We start from the raw sequence: 17,499 nt of genomic DNA, 5'->3' as shown, positions 1-17,499 counted from the left end.
ATTATGAGAGACACTGGTTCGAATCAGCGCCGTGACAGTAATTGTGGAGAAGACCACAGTGTTGGAAATGTGAAAACAATGTGAAACAATCTAAAGAGAAGTAGAGGTGCAGCAGATAAAAGTGAATACTAAAGTGTCATATGCGGAGGCAGTTAAAACAATGGAATGGCATAAAATTGATGACCCTGTTAATGTGCAAAAAGAAAGTTTGGAAAGAAGTAAAGTATGAGCTGAGAAGAAGAAAATAGTGTTATTTATTGCTGGTGTCATGAATGCAACACCGTAGATCAAGTCCAAAACTGAAAGAATCAAAGTTGTGGTAAGGGCAGCGGAGCACCACTTGGATATGATAGGCTAACGATGAGAGGAGATCAATGATGTGTTGCGAGCTACTAAATATATTGTACTCATTTACAGCTATGGTGCGAAGCGATATGGAACAGCAGAGAGAAGGAAAAGTGTCACGTGGGGGTCGCATCTTTATGCGGGATCGTTCCTCCAATGCAACACGGATACTCCGGACGAAAACGTGAAGGTAGGATATGATTTAATAATAATAAATAATACACCGTACCAAACAGACAGAAACAAACAAAAGAAAAGTGTGCCGAACGCACTGGAAGCTAGGCAACAGCTTAGCACAGGAATCGAGAACATGAAATAAACCAACGTAACAATTGCTTACCACAACCAAGGAAGCCAGACCCAGTGTGGCGAGCAACGTGAATAAATAGCTCTCGGATTAGTGCTCAACAGCAGGTGAACGTGCCAGACACTAATCAGAGGCAGGTGAAACCAATTCGTACCCATGGTAACCAAAACAAACCCCTGAAGTGCACAAAACAACTAAGGAAGTCCAAAACCTACACGAACATAACCAAACAAAACATGATCCGACCACAGATCATGACAGACACCCACCTTAAGGACATATTCTAGATGTCCAAAAAAAACAAAAAAAAAGACATAAGCAGGTTTAAATGTCACCGGAGGGCGGAGCGAGGACTTGGGGGTGGGTCGCCAGGCCAAGTGTCGACCGAATCCACCGAGGACAAGTCAAGTGGCGGTGGCGAGTGCAGCAGGCGAGGCGGGCGACCCGGGAGCGGCCACATCCATGGTCGACGGGGAGGTGGGCGCGTCAGCGTCATCGTCGTGGTAGGCTTGGACGCAGACGTCGTGGCATGCTTGGAAGCAGATGATGAGTCAGGCGTGGGTTCGGCAGGCGGCGAAGCTTGGCGTGGTGCAGGTACAGGAGGCGAAGCTTGGCGTGTCAGCCGAGGTGCAGGAACTGGTGTCAGCCGAGGTGCAGGAACTGGTGTCTGCCGAGGTGCAGGAACCGATGTCTGCCGAGGTGCAGGAACCGGTGTCTGCCGAGGTGCAGGAACCGGTGTCTGCCGAGGTGCAGGAACTGGCGTCTGCCGAGGTGCAGGAACTGGTGTCAGCCGAGGTGCAGGAACTGGTGTCAGCCGAGGTGCAGGAACTGGTGTCAACCGAGGTGCAGGAACTGGAGCTAGCCGAGGAGCAGGAACTGGAGCAGATGCTAGCCAAGGAGCAGGAACAGGAACTGGAGATGGAGGCGTTTGCAGGCTCACCGGAGATGATAGTGGCGTCTGCAGGCCCACCGGAGATGATGGTGGTGTCTGCAGGCCCACCAGAGATAATGGTGGCGTCTGCAGGCCCACCGGAGATGATGGTGGCGTCTGCAGGCCCAACGGAGATGATGGTGGCCCACCCGGGCTGAGGTTAGCCATGAGCATGGAGGAGGTGGCCTGGCTGGGGGTTGGGGCTTGGCATGCCGACGGACTGGTGGTGGTAGCCGGGCCGGAGGTTGCGGCGTGGCAGGTCGAAAGACTGGTGGTGGCGGCCGGGCTGGAGGTTGCTGCCTGGCTGGGCGCAGCTGAGCCACCCCATCAGCATAGCTCCCTGCCCTAGCCCCCCCTCAAAAAGCGGATACCAGACGCGCTCCCCGCGAATCCTCCCCTCTAAATTGTCCAAATTGTCTCTCCCCCCCGCCTCCCACCCGAGATTGTGTGGGATGTTGAGAGGAGAAGGTCACTGACAAGGGCGGGGCTTGAGTCCTTAGGAGCGGAGTCCAAAAATCAGGTGACTGAAATTGACAAAATCTAACTTTTGAAAAAATGTCCTGATTATATTTTCTTTTTGGAATGAAGTCTTTTGGAGGCGGCTGACAGAAAGAGTTACAAGAATAAAAAAAAAAATCTTCGTCTTTGACGTCATCACCAGTGGGCGGGGTGACGTCATCTGCTGACTGACAGCCCATTCAGTGAACTGTTTGGCAAAATGAGTGATGGGATTACCAAACATTGGCGGCGAGGAAGACTGGGCTGCTTGTGGCGTCTTGCTGTCCGGAGGAGGAGTTTGGGGGAATGACGCATCCTGTCGGCGAAACGAAGCCTTTCTGGCAGGCTTCGGTCCTCGCCAGCGCGTCTCTATCTCCTCGAAGTCCGTGGCGAAGGAACTGTCAGCTGGCTTCCTTCTGTCACATGGGGGTCACATCTTTATGTGGGATCGTTCCTCCAATGCAACACGGACACTCCGGACGAAAACGTGAAGGTAGGATATGATTTAATAATAATAAATAATACACCGTACCAAACAGACAGAAACAAACAAAAGAAAAGCGTGCCGAACGCACGGGAAGCTAGGCAACAGCTTAGCACAGGAATCGAGAACATGAAATAAACCAACAAAAACAATTGCTTACCGCAAACAACGAAGCCAGACCGAGTGTGGCGAGCAACGTGAATAAATAGCTCTCTGATTAGTGCTCAACAGCAGGTGAACGTGCCGAACACTAATTAGAGGCAGGTGAAACCAATTCGTACCCATGCTAACCAAAAAAAACCCCTGAAGTGCACAAAACAAAGGAAGTCCAAAACTAACAGATCATAACTAAACAAAACATGATCCGACCACGGATCATGACAAAAAGGACAGTTACACCGACAAAGTCCGGGAGACAGCAGGAGATTGTACTGTACATATTAGAAAAAAGAGGTATGTTTGCTCCTTATCAAAGCGGGTTTCGAAAAGGCAGACAAACTATGGATCCGATCTTGTGTCTACAAGATGATGTTAGAAGAGCTCAGGTAAATAAAGAATCGGTATGTGCAGTATTCTTTGATGTGGAAAAAGCATATGATATGCTTTGGCGAGACGGTCTGATGATTAAGTTACATGCTATGGGTATTGGGGGGAACATTTTTAATTGGGACAGAGATTTTTTAAAGGATCGATCCATTCAAGTTTTGGTTGGAGCTCAAGTGTCTAAAAGTTATGCTGTAGAAAATGGAACACATCAAGGAAGTGTTGTGAGCCCAACTTTGTTCTCTATTATGATCAATTATATATTTGTGAATATTCCAGCTGGAGTGGGAAAATCATTGTTTGCAGATGACGGAGCCTTATGGAAAAGGGAACGTAATGTTGAGTATATTACCCAAAAAAGGCAAGAAGGTATTTGCCTTGTTGAAGAGTGAGGAAGGAAATCAGGTTTTAGGTTTTCTATTGAAAAGTCTAAAGTCATGTATTTTACTCGAAGGAAAATTAGGAATTTGGATCTAAAACTATATAGTACTAGTCTTGAAACTGTGAATACATTTACATTTTTAGGAGTGCATTTGGATTTTAGCCTCTCAAAACTTGATGTGATTCCATCTCAGACTATAATATGCTTGGGTGCAGTGAGAACATCACTGGTGTGTGCTTTACAAGTAGAAGCAGAAAAAATGCCTTTTCAAGTGAGAAGAGACCAACTTTTAGCTCATTATTGGATTCATCTGAGAGGACATGGAGAGTCTCACCAAGGAAAAGTTGTGACCCAGGAATGGTGGGAAAGGGAAAGTGTTGAAATAAAATGTTTTGGCTGGAAAAGGAAATCAGATAGCCCAGAGTATGGGTGTGTTGGGTATAGAGTTTGAGGAGACTGTAGTGTGGCCAACTCATCCCTTATGGCTATTTGAAAAAAGAATAGTGGACGTTGAATTACTGTCAGTTAAACAAAGAAAGAGGAACGCAGATATGGTTGGTGAATGATTTATAACCTGGTTGAAACCAAATATAATCACTGGAATCCAATTTTTACGGATGGATCTAAGGACCCAGAGAATAAGACCGGGTCAGTGATATCGGTACCAAATCTCCAATTTGGGTGTTGCAAGAGAACATCAGTTGAGCTCATAGGACTAGATAGTACAATCCCTAAGATATATCAGCACTTAGTGTTGAGTGGTTGGGGGCGGAGGGCTGAAGGGGCAAAAGCTTCACTGGGGTCTTCAGGTGGGCACCCCCCTTCATTGTTGTTTCGTTGATAGGCCCACGACACCTCTGGAGGGCTCAACGGCAACATCTGGCGTCCCAGGTGTGCCCCCCTTTGCCTTTACCCCTAGATATAATTTTGCAACCCAGTTGGGGTCATTTCTCTTGATCCATATCCATCTGCTACTTCGTTCGGCAGCATCTGACAGCTATTTGACAGCCCGCCGGAAAACCAGACACTTACTGGAGGGACGTCTGTATAAAATATGCCGGAGGCCAATAACACTTCTCAAGTGGCAAATGTTCAGGGGCCAAAAAGTGGAAAAAGGCCCTGGAGAATATAGATGCTTGTCCCTTGCAGAGCCACACGAGGATCTGTTGGGGAGAAGCCTTCTCTGCTCCTGTGGGTTCCATAAGGTATCGCCTAACTTATTTATTATTTACTATTTACTTACTAATTATTTACTAAGTTGTACTCCACTCTCCCCTAGCCAGCAGATCCGTCATCACCCACTGGCTCCAGTAAGTCAGGAGAAGTTGAGACGGAGGCAGGACAAGTCCGAGTCGACACAGAGGTAGAAAGAGGAGACACAAAGACAAGGAGTGGAGACACGGAAGCAGGGGAAGTCACAATCCAGCCTGCTCCTCCGTTGCAGCAAGCATGCCTTCCACCTCAGCCAAGGCAACGTGCCTGGAGACTTCAAAAAGCTGCCCAGGAAGATGAGGATCTAGTGGCTATGGGCGAACCACCAAAGTAAAGGCTGGCAAAGGAACATTACCACTACACCTGCAAGGAGTGTGGCCAGGAGAAAAATAAAAGGACTGGACACACCCAGCTGAAGGTTTGAGGGGCGTCCGTGCCCCTTACTTCTCTGTGCCTATCAGCTCCGGGTCTAACCTGGGCTTCTTGTCGGCGACTCCTCCTATGGCGGACGAGCCTGACGTGCTAGTGGCGATCGTGTCTGGTGCGCCGCGCGAATAGCGCACCACGGGTACCCAGACAGCTGGTACCTGCTGGTCGTATGACGATGTGGTTGGTAAAATGGTGGAGCTTGGCATCGATGACGTCAAGAAGGTGGTTACCTCCGCGTTGGCCTCTGCTGTGGCCTCCGCCTGGGATTTGGGGCTCAACACGGTTTACAAAAAAGGCTTCTCAGCCGGGTCAACCAACTTAAAGGAAGCGGTACAGACGCTGAACCAAAGGGTAGTTAGAGCTAGGCGAATTGCCTCACCATTCAGCTGAGTAGAGCCTCGTCGGTGGAGCAGCCTGGTAAGAGCGACTACACCGAGAGGACAGGATCCCGTCAACGGAGAGCTGGACCTGGTTCGCAAGTTCTGGGAAGAATTTGTGGGTTACCACCGGAATCAAACATCATTCAAGTAGGCTTCATCAGTTCATGCTCATAGACTCAGATTGGTCAGATATAGTCTTAGACTTTGATTGGTCAGATCTAGTCTACTGGCTTGTGCCAAACCCACTAATTCTTATACTCCAACAACAAGAGAGTGTGCTTTGGCAAATATGGTCCTGTGAGAAAAACAACTGTTGAGATGCAAAAAACGCAATCCTAATGTCAATGCCAACAGCAATTGTTGAAGTGTAATTCCCCCTATTTAGTATCGAGGTATTGTGTGGCAGAAAGATCGCTGTGGATCGACCAATATCAGCCCAAAACTGTTGGAATCACCCATGTTAGCATTTCCTTCAGTTGTAACAAAAGCACAAAGGAGCATCTGTGACCAGAATGTTTGTAACTCCTGTTATTTGTTGGAGGCTAAATTGCAGAGTCTTTTAGGAATTGTTGAAAAGAAAGAGTTGTATGTGGGAGATATACTGTACGTAGACCACCTCCTCTCTTCAGGGATGGTTTTCCAACCTTGATGTAGATGGCTTTCCTCACTGAATAATAGACTTAGATTGGTCGGATTAAGTCCAACGGTTGGTGCAAAAACCCCAAATATGTATATGGTTTAATATTTTTTTTAATGTTGTAAAAATAACACAACAATATCTTAATTCCTCTATATGTCCATGTGGTTACATGCTGATATGTAGACCGATCCATCTATCCATTTTCTACCGCTTGTCCCTTTTGGGGTCGCTGGGGGTGCTGGAGCCTATCTCAGCTACATTTGGGCGAAAGGCGGGGTACACCCTGGACAAGTCGCCACATCATTGATGCAACGACAGTCATTTAAGTGGAATTTCCCTTTGTTCACATTGTGGTATTGTGTGGCAGAAGTATCGCTGTGAATCGACCACTATCAGCCCAACATAGTCAGAATCACCCTTGTTAGCATTTCCTTCAGTTGTACTAAAGCACAACGGAGCATCTGTGACCAGGGTGTTTCTAGCTCCTGTTATTTGATGGAGGCTAAATTGCAGAGTATTTTAGGAATGGTTGAAAGAACAGTGTTGTATGTGGATAATAGGTGATTTCGCAGACCACCTCCTCTGTTCAGTCATCAATGTCAAGGTTGACCTTGACGTTTCGCCTCTCATCCAAGTAGGCTTCATCAGTTTGGGTTTATAGATTTAGATTGGTCAGATTATGTCCAACGGTTGGTGCCAAAACCCCAAATATTTATACAGTTTACTATTTTTTTTAATGTTGTAAAAATAACACAACAATATCTTAATTCCTCTATATATCCATGTGGTTACATGTTGTGATGTAGACTTTGATGATAAAAGCTATTATTTGCAGCCTCTCAGCAAGTATTGACATGAACAAACTAAGATGAGGTGGCCGAGTGGTTAAGGCGATGGGCTGCTAATCCATTTTGTTCTACACGCGTGGGTTCGAATCCCATCCTCATCGAGCTGTTCTTCTCTTTAGTTGGCCTCAACTGACGAAAGGTTGTGAACGCGTGGATCAAAATAACAATGTTTGACTGTGGTTACAGAGTATCACACTGTCATGTGTCACGACTTTCTAGAGCTGAGGTGACTACCTGACCTTTCTGCATGTTTCCTCAAAATGACTTCTCATCTTTATTAGAAAAAAGTATGCTCATTTACCTATTTCTGCTCAAAGGAAACATTTTTTTGACATTACAATATTTGGAGAATGCAGGTATCGATCCCGCTACCTCTCACATGCTAAGCGAGCACTCTACCACTTGAGCTAATTCCCCTTCTGTCTGAGACATGGACGTAGAGATTCTATTTTTCAATACATCAATGCCTTTGAATGTTCTCATTCATCCAGGTCATTGTAATCTCAAGGCATTCAATCCATTGCAACTGGACTGTTTGGTTTGTCTTAGAAAATGTTTCGCTTCTCATCCAAGTAGGCTTGGCCAGTTCATGCTCATAGAAACAGGTTGGTCAGATCTATTCTTAGACTCAGATTGTTCGGATTTAACCTTTGACTCCAATTGGTCAGATCTAGTCTAGTGGCTATTGCCGAAACCCCAAATTATTTTACTACAACACAAGGAGGGTGTGCCTGAGCAAAGATGATACTGTCCTAGCGTAGTGAGCAAAACATCTGTTGAGATGCAGAAGAGCATTCCCACTGTCAGTGCCAACAACAGTCATCCATTCATCCGCTTTCTACCGCTTGTCCCTTTTAGGGTCGCGTGGGGTGCTGAAACCTATCTCAGCTGCATTTGGGTGGAATGAGGTGAACACCTTGGACAAGTCGCCAACGCATCGCAGCAACGACAGTCATCGAAGTGGAATTTCCCTTCGTTCGCATTGTGGTATTGTGTGGCAGAAGTATCGCTGTGGATCGACCACTATCAGCCCAACATAGTCAGAATCACCCTTGTTAGCATTTCCTTCAGTTGTAACAAAGGCACAAAGGAGCATCTGTGACCAGGGTTTTTCTAACTCCTGTTATTTGCTGGAGGCTAAATTGCAGAGTATTTTAGGAATGGTTGAAAGAACAGTGTTGTATGTGGATAATAGGTGATTTCGCAGACCACCTCCTCTGTTCAGTCATCAATGTCAAGGTTGACCTTGACGTTTCGCCTCTCATCCAAGTAGGCTTCATCAGTTTGGGTTTATAGACTTAGATTGGTCAGATTATGTCCAACGGTTGGTGCCAAAACCCCAAATATTTATACAGTTTACTATTTTTTTTAATGTTGTAAAAATAACACAACAATATCTTAATTCCTCTATATGTCCATGTGGTTACATGTTGTGATGTAGACGTTGATCATAAAAACTATTATTTGCAGCCTCTCAGCAAGTATTGACATGAACAAAGCTAGATGAGGTGGCCGAGTGGTTAAGGCGATGGACTGCTAATCCATTGTGTTCTACACGCGTGGGTTCGAATCCCATCCTCATCGAGCTGTTGTTCTCTTTAGTTGGCCTCAACTGACGAAAGGTTGTTAACGCGTAGATCAGAATAACAATGTTTGACTGTGGTTACAGAGTATCACACCGTCATGTGTCACGACTTTCTAGAGCTGAGGTGACTACCTGACCTTTCTGCATGTTTCCTCAAAATCACTTCTCATCTTTAACAGAAAGAAGTTTGCTAGCTCATTTACCTACTTCTACTCAAAGGAAACATTTTTTTGACGTTAAAACATTTGGAGAATGCAGGTATCTATCCCGCTACCTCTCACATGCAAAGCGAGCGCTCTACCATTTGAGCTAATTCCCCCTCTGCCTGTCACATAGACGTAGAAATTCTGTTTTTCAATACATCAATGCCTATGGATGTTTTCAGTCATCCAGGTCATTGTAATCTCAAGGCATTCAATCCATTGCAACTGGACTGTTTGGTTTGTCTTAGAAAATGTTTCGCTTCTCATCCAAGTAGGCTTGGCCAGTTCATGCTCATAGAAACAGGTTGGTCAGATCTATTCTTAGACTCAGATTGTTCGGATTTAACCTTTGACTCCAATTGGTCAGATCTAGTCTTGTGGCTATTGCTGAAACCACAAATTATTTTACTACAACACAAGGAGGGTGTGCCTGAGCAAAGATGATACTGTCCTAGCATAGTGAGCAAAACATCTGTTGAGATGCAGAATAGCATTCCCAATGTCAGTGCCAACAACAGTCATCCATTCATCCGCTTTCTACCGCTTGTCCCTTTTAGGGTCGCGTGGGGTGCTGAAACCTTTCTCAGCTGCATTTGGGTGGAATGCGGTGAACACCTTGGACAAGTCGCCAACGCATCGCAGCAACAACAGTCATCGAAGTGGAATTTCCCTTCGTTCGCATTGTGGTATTGTGTGGCAGAAGTATCGCTGTGGATCGACCACTATCAGCCCAACATAGTCAGAATCACCCTTGTTAGCATTTATTTCAGTTGTAACAAAGGCACAAAGGAGCATCTGTGACCAGGGTGTTTCTAACTCCTGTTATTTGCTGGAGGCTAAATTGCAGAGTATTTTAGGAATGGTTGAAAGAACAGTGTTGTATGTGGATAATAGGTGATTTCGCAGACCACCTCCTCTGTTCAGTCATCAATGTCAAGGTTGACCTTGATGTTTCGCCTCTCATCCAAGTAGGCTTCATCAGTTTGGGTTTATAGACTTAGATTGGTCAGATTATGTCCAACGGTTGGTGCCAAAACCCCAAATATTTATACAGTTTACTATTTTTTTTAATGTTTTAAAAATAACACAACAATATCTTAATTTCTCTATATGTCCATGTGGTTACATGTTGTGATGTAGACTTTGTTCATAAAAACTATTATTTGAAGCCTCTCAGCAAGTATTGACATGAACAAACTAAGATGAGGTGGCCGAGTGGTTAAGGCGATGGACTGCTAATCCATTGTGTTCTACACGCGTGGGTTCGAATCCCATCCTCATCGAGCTGTTGTTCTCTTTAGTTGGCCTCAACTGACGAAAGGTTGTGAACGCGTAGATCAGAATAACAATGTTTGACTGTGGTTACAGAGTATCACACTGTCATGTGTCAACGACTTTCTAGAACTGAGGTGACTACCTGACCTTTCTGCATGTTTCCTTAAAATGACTTCTCATCTTTAACAGAAAAAAGTATGCTCATTAACCTACTTCTACTCAAAGGAAACCTTTTTTTGACATTAAAACTTTTGGAGAATGCAGGTATCGATCCCGCTACCGCTCACATGCAAAGTGAGCGCTCTACCATTTGAGCTAATTCCCCCTCTGTCTGTGACATAGACGTAGAAATTCTGCTTTTCAATACATCAACGCCTATGGATGTTTTCAGTCATCCAGGTCATTGTAATCTCAAGGCATTCAATCCATTGCAACTGGACTGTTTGGTTTGTCTTAGAAAATGTTTCGCTTCTCATCCAAGTAGGCTTGGCCAGTTCATGCTCATAGAAACAGGTTGGTCAGATCAATTCTTAGACTCAGATTGTTCGGATTTAACCTTTGACTCCAATTGGTCAGATCTAGTCTAGTTGCTATTGCCGAAACCCCAAATTATTTTACTCCAACACAAGGACGGTGTGCCTGAGCAAAGATGATACTGTCTTAGCGTAGTGAGCAAAACATCTGTTGAGATGCAGAAGAGCATTCCCACTGTCAGTGCCAACAATAGCCATCCATTCATCCGCTTTCTACCGCTTGTCCCTTTTAGGGTCACGTGGGGTGCTGGAACCTATCTCAGCTAGATTGGTCAGATTATGTCCAAAGTTTGGTGCCAAAACCCCAAATATTTATACAGTTTACTATTTTTTTTAATGTTGTAAAAATAACACAACAATATCTTAATTCCTCTATATGTCCATGTGGTTACATGTTGTGATGTAGACTTTGATCATAAAAACTATTATATGCAGCCTCTCAGCAAGTATTGACATGAACAAACTAAGATGAGGTGGCCGAGTGGTTAAGGCGATGGACTGCTAATCCATTGTGTTCTACACGCGTGGGTTTGAATCCCATCCTCATCGAGCTGTTGTTATCTTTAGTTGGCCTCAACTGACGAAAGGTTGTTAACGCATAGATCAGAATAACAATGTTTGACTGTGGTTACAGAGTATCACACTGTCATGTGTCACGACTTTCTAGAGCTGAGGTGACTACCTGACCTTTCTGCATGTTTCCTCAAAATCACTTCTCATCTTTAACAGAAAGAAGTTTGCTTGCTCATTTACCTACTTCTACTCAAAGGAAACCTTTTTTTGACGTTAAAACATTTGGAGAATGCAGGTATCGATCCCGCTACCTCTCACATGCAAAGCGAGCGCTCTACCATTTGAGCTAATTCCCCCTCTGTCTGTCTCATAGACGTAGAAATTCTGTTTTTCAATACATCAATGCCTATGGATGTTTTCAGTCATCCAGGTCATTGTAATCTCAAGGCATTCAATCCATTGCAACTGGACTGTTTGGTTTGTCTTAGAAAATGTTTCGCTTCTCATCCAAGTAGGCTTGGCCAGTTCATGCTCATAGAAACAGGTTGGTCAGATCAATTCTTAGACTCAGATTGTTCGGATTTAACCTTTGACTCCAATTGGTCAGATCTAGTCTTGTGGCTATTGCCGAAACCCCAAATTATTTTACTACAACACAAGGAGGGTGTGCCTGAGCAAAGATGATACTGTCCTAGCGTAGTGAGCAAAACATCTGTTGAGATGCAGAAGAGCATTCCCACTGTCAGTGCCAACAACAGTCATCCATTCATCCGCTTTCTACCGCTTGTCCCTTTTAGGGTCGCGTGGGGTGCTGAAACCTTTCTCAGCTGCATTTGGGTGGAATGCGGTGAACACCTTGGACAAGTCGCCAACGCATCGCAGCAACAACAGTCATCGAAGTGGAATTCCCCTTCGTTCGCATTGTGGTATTGTGTGGCAGAAGTATCGCTGTGGATCGACCACTATCAGCCCAACATAGTCAGAATCACCCTTGTTAGCATTTCTTTCAGTTGTAACAAAGGCAGAAAGGAGCATCTGTGACCAGGGTGTTTCTAACTCCTGTTATTTGCTGGAGGCTAAATTGCAGAGTATTTTAGGAATGGTTGAAAGAACAGTGTTGTATGTGGATAATAGTTGATTTCGCAGACCACCTCCTCTGTTCAGTCATCAATGTCAAGGTTGACCTTGACGTTTCGCCTCTCATCCAAGTAGGCTTCATCAGTTTGGGTTTATAGACTTAGATTGGTCAGATTATGTCCAACGGTTGGTGCCAAAACCCCAAATATTTATACAGTTTACTATTTTTTTTAATGTTTTAAAAATAACACAACAATATCTTAATTCCTCTATATGTCCATGTGGTTACATGTTGTGATGTAGACTTTGATCATAAAAACTATTATTTGCAGCCTCTCAGCAAGTATTGACATGAACAAAGCTAGATGAGGTGGCCGAGTGGTTAAGGCGATGGACTGCTAATCCATTGTGTTCTACACGCGTGGGTTCGAATCCCATCTTCATCGAGCTGTTGTTCTCTTTAGTTGGCCTCAACTGACGAAAGGTTGTTAACGCGTAGATCAGAATAACAATGTTTGACTGTGGTTACAGAGTATCACACCGTCATGTGTCACGACTTTCTAGAGCTGAGGTGACTACCTGACCTTTCTGCATGTTTCCTCAAAATCACTTCTCATCTTTAACAGAAAGAAGTTTGCTTGCTCATTTACCTACTTCTACTCAAAAGAAACCTTTTTTTGACATTAAAACTTTTGGAGAATGCAGGTATCGATCCCGCTACCTCTCACATGCAAAGCAAGCGCTCTACCATTTGAGCTAATTCCCCCTCTGCCTGTCACATAGACGTAGAAATTCTGTTTTTCAATACATCAATGCCTATGGATGTTTTCAGTCATCCAGGTCATTGTAATCTCAAGGCATTCAATCCATTGCAACTGGACTGTTTGGTTTGTCTTAGAAAATGTTTCGCTTCTCATCCAAGTAGGCTTGGCCAGTTCATGCTCATAGAAACAGGTTGGTCAGATCTATTCTTAGACTCAGATTGTTCGGATTTAACCTTTGACTCCAATTGGTCAGATATAGTCTTGTGGCTATTGCTGAAACCCCAAATTATTTTACTACAACACAAGGAGGGTGTGCCTGAGCAAAGATGATACTGTCCTAGCGTAGTGAGCAAAACATCTGTTGAGATGCAGAAGAGCATTCCCAATGTCAGTGCCAACAACAGTCATCCATTCATCCGCTTTCTACCGCTTGTCCCTTTTAGGGTCGCGTGGGGTGCTGAAACCTTTCTCAGCTGCATTTGGGTGGAATGCGGTGAACACCTTGGACAAGTCGCCAACGCATCGCAGCAACAACAGTCATCGAAGTGGAATTCCCCTTCGTTCGCATTGTGGTATTGTGTGGCAGAAGTATCGCTGTGGATCGACCACTATCAGCCCAGCATAGTCAGAATCACCCTTGTTAGCATTTCCTTCAGTTGTAACAAAGGCACAAAGGAGCATCTGTGACCAGGGTGTTTCTAACTCCTGTTATTTGCTGGAGGCTAAATTGCAGAGTATTTTAGGAATGGTTGAAAGAACAGTGTTGTATGTGGATAATAGGTGATTTCGCAGACCACGTCCTCTGTTCAGTCATCAATGTCAAGGTTGACCTTGACGTTTCGCCTCTCATCCAAGTAGGCTTCATCAGTTTGGGTTTATAGACTTAGATTGGTCAGATTATGTCCAAAGGTTGGTGCCAAAACCCCAAATATTTATACAGTTTACTATTTTTTTTTAATGTTTTAAAAATAACACAACAATATCTTAATTTCTCTATATGTCAATGTGGTTACATGTTGTGATGTAGACTTTGTTCATAAAAACTATTATTTGCAGCCTCTCAGCAAGTATTGACATGAACAAACTAAGATGAGGTGGCCGAGTGGTTAAGGCGATGGACTGCTAATCCATTGTGTTCTACACGCGTGGGTTCGAATCCCATCCTCATCGAGCTGTTGTTCTCTTTAGTTGGCCTCAACTGACGAAAGGTTGTGAACGCGTAGATCAGAATAACAATGTTTAACCGTGGTTACAGAGTATCACACTGTCATTTGTCAACGACTTTCTAGAACTGAGGTGACTACCTGACCTTTCTGCATGTTTCCTTAAAATGACTTCTCATCTTTAACAGAAAAAAGTATGCTTGCTCATTTACCTACTTCTACTCAAAGGAAACCTTTTTTTGACATTAAAACTTTTGGAGAATGCAGGTATCGATCCCGCTACCTCTCACATGCAAAGCGAGCGCTCTACCATTTGAGCTAATTCCCCCTCGGTCTGTCTCATAGACGTAGAAATTCTGTTTTTCAATACATCAATGCCTATGGATGTTTTCAGTCATCCAGGTCATTGTAATCTCAAGGCATTCAATCCATTGCAACTGGACTGTTTGGTTTGTCTTAGAAAATGTTTCGCTTCTCATCCAAGTAGGCTTGGCCAGTTCATGCTCATAGAAACAGGTTGGTCAGATCTATTCTTAGACTCAGATTGTTCGGATTTAACCTTTGACTCCAATTGGTCAGATCTAGTCTTGTGGCTATTGCCGAAACCCCAAATTATTTTACTACAACACAAGGAGGGTGTGCCTGAGCAAAGATGATACTGTCCTAGCGTAGTGAGCAAAACATCTGTTGAGATGCAGAAGAGCATTCCCACTGTCAGTGCCAACAACAGTCATCCATTCATCCGCTTTCTACCGCTTGTCCTTTTTAGGATCGCGTGGGGTGCTGAAACCTATCTCAGCTGCATTTGGGTGGAATGCGGTGAACACCTTGGACAAGTCGCCAACGCATCGCAGCAACGACAGTCATCGAAGTGGAATTTCCCTTCGTTCGCATTGTGGTATTGTGTGGCAGAAGTATCGCTGTGGATCGACCACTATCAGCCCAACATAGTCAGAATCACCCTTGTTAGCATTTATTTCAGTTGTAACAAAGGCACAAAGGAGCATCTGTGACCAGGGTGTTTCTAACTCCTGTTATTTGCTGGAGGCTAAATTGCAGAGTATTTTAGGAATGGTTGAAAGAACAGTGTTGTATGTGGATAATAGGTGATTTCGCAGACCACCTCCTCTGTTCAGTCATCAATGTCAAGGTTGACCTTGACGTTTCGCCTCTCATCCAAGTAGGCTTTATCAGTTTGGGTTCATAGACTTAGATTGGTCAGATTATGTCCGAAGTTTGGTGCCAAAACCCGAAATATTTATACAGTTTACTATTTTTTTTAATGTTGTAAAAATAACACAACAATATCTTAATTCTTCTATATGTCCATGTGGTTACATGTTGTGATGTAGACTTTGATCATAAAAACTATTATTTGCAGCCTCTCAGCAAGTATTGACATGAACAAAGCTAGATGAGGTGGCCGAGTGGTTAAGGCGATGGACTGCTAATCCATTGTGTTCTACACGCGTGGGTTCGAATCCCATCCTCATCGAGCTGTTGTTCTCTTTAGTTGGCCTCAACTGACGAAAGGTTGTTAACGCGTAGATCAGAATAACAATGTTTGACTGTGGTTACAGAGTATCACACTGTCATGTGTCATGACTTTCTAGAGCTGAGGTGACTACCTGACCTTTCTGCATGTTTCCTCAAAATCACTTCTCATCTTTAACAGAAAGAAGTTTGCTTGCTCATTTACCTACTTCTACTCAAAGGAAACCTTTTTTTGACGTTAAAACATTTGGAGAATGCAGGTATCGATCCCGCTACCTCTCACATGCAAAGCGAGCGCTCTACCATTTGAGCTAATTCCCCCTCTGCCTGTCACGTAGATGTAGAAATTCTGTTTTTCAATACATCAATGCCTAAGTGTTTTCAGTCATCCAGGTCATTGTAATCTCAAGGCATTCAATCCATTGCAACTGGACTGTTTGGTTTGTCTTAGAAAATGTTTCGCTTCTCATCCAAGTAGGCTTGGCCAGTTCATGCTCATAGAAACATGTTGGTCAGATCTATTCTTAGACTCAGATTGTTCGGATTTAACCTTTGACTCCAATTGGTCAGATCTAGTCTTGTGGCTATTGCTGAAACCACAAATTATTTTACTACAACACAAGGAGGGTGTGCCTGAGCAAAGATGATACTGTCCTAGCGTAGTGAGCAAAACATCTGTTGAGATGCAGAAGAGCATTCCCAATGTCAGTGCCAACAACAGTCATCAAGTCATCTTCTTTCTACCGCTTGTCCCTTTTAGGGTCGCGTGGGGTGCTGAAACCTTTCTCAGCTGCATTTGGGTGGAATGCGGTGAACACCTTGGACAAGTCGCCAACGCATCGCAGCAACAACAGTCATCGAAGTGGAATTTCCCTTCGTTCGCATTGTGGTATTGTGTGGCAGAAGTATCGCTGTGGATCGACCACTATCAGCCCAACATAGTCAGAATCACCCTTGTTAGCATTTATTTCAGTTGTAACAAAGGCACAAAGGAGCATCTGTGACCAGGGTGTTTCTAACTCCTGTTATTTGCTGGAGGCTAAATTGCAGAGTATTTTAGGAATGGTTGAAAGAACAGTGTTGTATGTGGATAATAGGTGATTTCGCAGACCACCTCCTCTGTTCAGTCATCAATGTCAAGGTTGACCTTGACGTTTCGCCTCTCATCCAAGTAGGCTTCATCAGTTTGGGTTTATAGACTTAGATTGGTCAGATTATGTCCATCGGTTGGTGCCAAAACCCCAAATATTTATACAGTTTACTATTTTTTTTAATGTTGTAAAAATAACACAACAATATCTTAATTCCTCTATATGTCCATGTGGTTACATGTTGTGATGTAGACTTTGATCATAAAAACTATTATTTGTAGCCTCTCAGCAAGTATTGACATGAACAAAGCTAGATGAGGTGGCCGAGTGGTTAAGGCGATGGACTGCTAATCCATTGTGTTTTACACGCGTGGGTTCGAATCCCATCCTCATCGAGCTGTTGTTCTCTTTAGTTGTCCTCAACTGACGAAAGGTTGTTAACGCGTAGATCAGAATAACAATGTTTGACTTTGGTTACAGAGTATCACACCGTCATGTGTCACGACTTTCTAGAGCCGAGGTGACTACCTGACCTTTCTGCATGTTTCCTCAAAATCACTTCTCATCTTTAACAGAAAGAAGTTTGCTTGCTCATTTACCTACTTCTACTCAAAGGAAACCTTTTTTTGACATTAAAACTTTTGGAGAATGCAGGTATCGATCCCGCTACCTCTCACATGCAAAGCGAGCGCTCTACCATTTGAGCTAATTCCCCCTCGGTCTGTCTCATAGACGTAGAAATTCTGTTTTTCAATACATCAATGCCTATGGATGTTTTCAGTCATCCAGGTCATTGTAATCT

At 44.0% G+C, this 17,499-nt stretch overlaps 7 non-coding genes across 7 annotated transcripts; all 7 read left to right on the top strand.

The window, feature by feature from the left end:
* The first annotated feature begins 8,501 nt into the window (after positions 1-8,501).
* On the top strand, positions 8,502-8,583 carry trnas-gcu (transfer RNA serine (anticodon GCU)). Its single transcript has one exon. It is a non-coding gene; the product is annotated as a tRNA-Ser (tRNA).
* A 1,405-nt stretch (positions 8,584-9,988) lies between these two features.
* Positions 9,989-10,070, top strand: trnas-gcu (transfer RNA serine (anticodon GCU)). Its single transcript has one exon. It is a non-coding gene; the product is annotated as a tRNA-Ser (tRNA).
* A 992-nt stretch (positions 10,071-11,062) lies between these two features.
* Positions 11,063-11,144, top strand: trnas-gcu (transfer RNA serine (anticodon GCU)). The gene has a single exon. It is a non-coding gene; the product is annotated as a tRNA-Ser (tRNA).
* Positions 11,145-12,549: 1,405 nt separating this feature from the next.
* trnas-gcu (transfer RNA serine (anticodon GCU)) lies at positions 12,550-12,631 on the top strand. The gene has a single exon. It is a non-coding gene; the product is annotated as a tRNA-Ser (tRNA).
* A 1,406-nt stretch (positions 12,632-14,037) lies between these two features.
* Positions 14,038-14,119, top strand: trnas-gcu (transfer RNA serine (anticodon GCU)). The gene has a single exon. It is a non-coding gene; the product is annotated as a tRNA-Ser (tRNA).
* Positions 14,120-15,525: 1,406 nt separating this feature from the next.
* On the top strand, positions 15,526-15,607 carry trnas-gcu (transfer RNA serine (anticodon GCU)). Its single transcript has one exon. It is a non-coding gene; the product is annotated as a tRNA-Ser (tRNA).
* Positions 15,608-17,010: 1,403 nt separating this feature from the next.
* On the top strand, positions 17,011-17,092 carry trnas-gcu (transfer RNA serine (anticodon GCU)). Its single transcript has one exon. It is a non-coding gene; the product is annotated as a tRNA-Ser (tRNA).
* Positions 17,093-17,499: the final 407 nt, after the last annotated feature.

Source organism: Entelurus aequoreus, linkage group LG07 (assembly GCF_033978785.1).
Source record: "Entelurus aequoreus isolate RoL-2023_Sb linkage group LG07, RoL_Eaeq_v1.1, whole genome shotgun sequence".
Taxonomy (NCBI): Eukaryota; Metazoa; Chordata; class Actinopteri; order Syngnathiformes; family Syngnathidae; genus Entelurus; species Entelurus aequoreus.
This window is presented reverse-complemented; position numbering and strand designations above follow the sequence as displayed.